Source organism: Durio zibethinus, unplaced genomic scaffold (genome assembly GCF_047325235.1).
Source record: "Durio zibethinus cultivar Kanyao isolate XHJ-2024 unplaced genomic scaffold, ASM4732523v1 HiC_scaffold_3, whole genome shotgun sequence".
In the NCBI taxonomy this organism is placed as follows: Eukaryota; Viridiplantae; Streptophyta; class Magnoliopsida; order Malvales; family Malvaceae; genus Durio; species Durio zibethinus.
Window position 1 is genome coordinate 7,544,634 of NW_028323044.1, and position 5,000 is coordinate 7,549,633.

The following is a 5,000-nucleotide window of genomic DNA, read 5'->3' on the forward strand; positions in this document are numbered from 1 at the left end:
ACGTGAAGTTTCGTTGCAAGATGACTCGTTTTCTATTTTTCACGATTTTCGAAACTTTTTGCGGTTCGGGATTTTTTAGAATTTTTTTAGAAGGAGTTTTCCCCCCAAATTTTGTGGACGTGATCCTTCTATTTTTTTTGGCATGCACAAAAAAATTCAGCTAAAAACTCGAACCGGAGAAGATTTCGTGACCGTTTGAAAAAAGTGTCCCCATTTCAGACACTTCAACGGCTACTGGCAGCAAACCTGTAAAATCTCAAACGCTCTTTAAGGGGGTGTGAGTTCTCAGAGGTTTGATGAGGGATAGGGGGCCAACACAAGGGCCAAGCACCAGCACCCATCGCACGTCATGTGCGCACACCCCCCCGGCCCCCCTCCCAATCGCCGGAACCCCAATGCCGCCGGTCAGGTTCTCCGGCGGTACTCCGGCGATGCTCCGGCGATGCTCCGGCGATGCTGTCCCGAGTGAAAAAAATGCGGCACCAGCACATGCTGGAGCCAAGCATGGGCACCGTGGCTCAAAATCGAACTTCGGCCAAGGCCTCGACCATCAATGGCACATGATGACGCATGGTGATGGCACATGCATCGACCATCATCGGCATAGGCTGCCCTTCGGTACGGGCACTTGCCTCGACCGCCATCGGCACAAGCTGGGCCCTGGTGTGGGTTGTTGCCTCGATCACCAGCGGCACATGCTGAGCCTTGGTGCGGGCGGTTGCCTCGAGCACCATCCGCAGACCCTGGGCCCTGGTGCGGCCGGTTGCCCCGATAACCATCGGCACACGCTGGGCCCTGGAGCGGCCGGTTGCCTCGATCACCATCGGCAAAAGCTGGGCCCTGGTGCGGGCGCTTGCCTCGACCACCATCGGCACACGCTCGGCCCTGGTGCGGTCGGTTGCCTCGAGCACCATCGGCACACGCTGGGCCCTGGTGCGGCAGGTTACCTCGACCACCATCGGCACACGCTGGGCCCTGGTGCGGGCGCTTGCCTCGACCACCATCGGCACACGCTCGGCCCTGGTGCGGTCGGTTGCCTCGAGCACCATCGGCACACGCTGGGCCCTGGTGCGGGCGCTTGCCTCGACCACCATCGGCACACGCTGGGCCCTGGTGCGGGCGCTTGCCTCGACCACCATCGGCACACGCTGGGCCCTGGTGCGGCAGGTTGCCTCGAGCACCATCGGCACACGCTGGGCCCTGGTGCGGTCGGTTGCCTCGAGCACCATCGGCACACGCTGGGCCCTGGTGCGGGCGCTTGCCTCGACCACCATCGGCACACGCTGGGCCCTGGTGCGGCAGGTTGCCTCGAGCACCATCGGCACACGCTGGGCCCTGGTGCGGTCGGTTGCCTCGATCACCATCGGCACACGCTGGGCCCTGGTGCGGGCGGTTGCCTCGACCACCATCGGCACACGCTGGGCCCTGGTGCGGCAGCTTGCCTCGAGCACCATCGGCACACGCTCGGCCCTGGTGCGGTCGGTTGCCTCGAGCACCATCGGCACACGCTGGGCCCTGGTGCGCCAGGTTGCCTCGACCACCATCGGCAGCCTCGACCACCATCGGCACACGCTGGGCCCTGGTGCGGGCGCTTGCCTCGACCACCATCGGCACACGCTCCGCCCTGGTGCGGTCGGTTGCCTCGAGCACCATCGGCACACGCTGGGCCCTGGTGCGGCAGGTTGCCTCGACCACCATCGGCACACGCTGGGCCCTGGTGCGGGCGGTTGCCTCGACCACCATCGGCACACGCTGGGCCCTGGTGCGGGCGCTTGCCTCGACCACCATCGGCACACGCTGGGCCCTGGTGCGGGCGCTTGCCTCGACCACCATCGGCACACGCTGGGCCCTGGTGCGGCAGGTTGCCTCGAGCACCATCGGCACACGCTGGGCCCTGGTGCGGTCGGTTGCCTCGACCACCATCGGCACACGCTGGGCCCTGGTGCGGGCGCTTGCCTCGACCACCATCGGCACACGCTGGGCCCTGGTGCGGCAGGTTGCCTCGAGCACCATCGGCACACGCTGGGCCCTGGTGCGGCAGGTTGCCTCGAGCACCATCGGCACACGTTGGGCCCTGGTGCGGTCGGTTGCCTCGATCACCATCGGCACACGCTGGGCCCTGGTGCGGGCGCTTGCCTCGACCACCATCGGCACACGCTGGGCCCTGGTGCGGCAGCTTGCCTCGAGCACCATCGGCACACGCTCGGCCCTGGTGCGGTCGGTTGCCTCGAGCACCATCGGCACACGTTGGGCCCTGGTGCGGCAGGTTGCCTCGACCACCATCGGCAGCCTCGACCACCATCGGCACACGCTGGGCCCTGGTGCGGGCGCTTGCCTCGACCACCATCGGCACACGCTGGGCCCTGGTGCGGTCGGTTGCCTCGAGCACCATCGGCACACGCTGGGCCCTGGTGCGGCAGGTTGCCTCGACCACCATCGGCACACGCTGGGCCCTGGTGCGGGCGGTTGCCTCGACCACCATCGGCACACGCTGGGCCCTGGTGCGGGCGCTTGCCTCGACCACCATCGGCACACGCTGGGCCCTGGTGCGGCAGGTTGCCTCGAGCACCATCGGCACACGCTGGGCCCTGGTGCGGCAGGTTGCCTCGAGCACCATCGGCACACGCTGGGCCCTGGTGCGGGCGCTTGCCTCGAGCACCATCGGCACACGCTGGGCCCTGGTGCGGTCGGTTGCCTCGACCACCATCGGCACACGCTGGGCCCTGGTGCGGGCGCTTGCCTCGACCACCATCGGCACACGCTCGGCCCTGGTGCGGTCGGTTGCCTCGAGCACCATCGGCACACGCTGGGCCCTGGTGCGGGCGCTTGCCTCGAGCACCATCGGCACACGCTCGGCCCTGGTGCGGTCGGTTGCCTCGAGCACCATCGGCACACGCTGGGCCCTGGTGCGGCAGGTTGCCTCGACCACCATCGGCACACGCTGGGCCCTGGTGCGGGCGCTTGCCTCGACCACCATCGGCACACGCTCGGCCCTGGTGCGGCAGGTTGCCTCGAGCACCATCGGCACACGCTGGGCCCTGGTGCGGGCGGTTGCCTCGACCACCATCGGCACACGCTGGGCCCTGGTGCGGGCGCTTGCCTCGACCACCATCGGCACACGCTGGGCCCTGGTGCGGGCGCTTGCCTCGAGCACCATCGGCACACGCTGGGCCCTGGTGCGGCAGGTTGCCTCGAGCACCATCGGCACACGCTGGGCCCTGGTGCGGTCGGTTGCCTCGAGCACCATCGGCACACGCTGGGCGCTGGTGCGGGCGCTTGCCTCGACCACCATCGGCACACGCTGGGCCCTGGTGCGGCAGGTTGCCTCGATCACCATCGGCACACGCTGGGCCCTGGTGCGACAGGTTGCCTCGAGCACCATCGGCACACTATCGGCCCTGGTGCGGGCGGTTGCCTCGACCACCATCGGCACACGCTGGGCCCTGGTGCGGGCGCTTGCCTCGAGCACCATCGGCACACGCTGGGCCCTGGTGCGGGCGGTTGCCTCGAGCACCATCGGCACACGCTGGGCCCTGGTGGGTTTAGGCACATCTTCAAATTTCTGCCGTGCCAATGCCATTTTTATGGCTTGTAAATTCATACAATGGTCCCCTAAGCCTTCACGTGAAGTTTCGTTGGAAGATGACTCGTTTTCTATTTTTCACGATTTTCGAAACTTTTTGCGGTTCGGGATTTTTTAAAATTTTTTTATAAGGATTTTTGGCCCCAAATTTTGTAGGCATGATCCTTCTATTTTTGTTGGCATGCACAAAAAAATTCAGCTAAAAACTCGAAGTAGAGAAGATTTTGTGACCGTTTGAAAAAAGTGTCCCCATTTCAGACACTTTAACGGCTACTGGTAGCAAACCTGTAAAATCTCAAATGCTCTTTAAGGGGGTGTGAATTCTCAGAGGTTTGATGAGGGATAGGGGGCCAACACAAGGCCAAGTACCAGCACCAATCGCACATCATGTGCGCACACCCCCCCGGCCCCCCTCCCAATCGCCGGAACCCCAATGCCGCCGGTCAGGTTCTCCGGCGGTACTCCGGCGGTACTCCGGCGATGCTCCGGCGATGCTCCGGCGATGCTGTCCCGAGTGAAAAAAATGCGGCACCAGCACATGCTGGAGCCAAGCATGGGCACCGTGGCTCAAAATCGAACTTCGGCCAAGGCCTCGACCATCAATGGCACATGATGACGCATGGTGATGGCACAAGCATCGACCATCATCGGCATAGGCTGCCCTTCGGTACGGGCACTTGCCTCGACCGCCATCGGCACAAGCTGGGCCCTGGTGTGGGTTGTTGCCTCGATCACAATCGGCACATGCTGAGCCTTGGTGCGGGCGGTTGCCTCGAGCACCATCGGTAGACCCTGGGCCCTGGTGCGGCCGGTTGCCCCGATAACCATCGGCACACGCTGGGCCCTGGGGCGGGCGCTTGCCCCCAGCACCATCGGCACACGCTGGGCCCTGGTGCGGGCGGTTGCCCCGAACAGCATCGGCACAAGCCGGCCCTTGGTGCGGGCTCCTGGCTCGACCACCATCGGCACACGCTGGGCCCTGGTGCGGGCGGTTGCCTCGAACACCATCGGCACACGCCGGCCCTTGGTGCGGCCGGTTGCCTCGACCACCATCGGCACACGCTCGGCCTTGGTGAGGGCGCTTGCCTCGACCACCATCGGCACACGCTGGGCCCTGGTGCGGGCGCTTGCCTCGACCACCATCGGCACACGCTCGGCCTTGGTGCGGGCGCTTGCCTCGACCACCATCGGCACACGCTGGGCCCTGGTGCGGGCGGTTGCCTCGACCACCATCGGCACACGCTCGGCCTTGGTGAGGGCGCTTGCCTCGACCACCATCGGCACACGCTGGGCCCTGGTGCGGGCGCTTGCCTCGACCACCATCGGCACACGCTGGGCCCTGGTGCGGGCGGTTGCCTCGACCACCATCGGCACACGCTGGGCCCTGGTGCTGGCGGTTGCCTCGACCACCATCGGC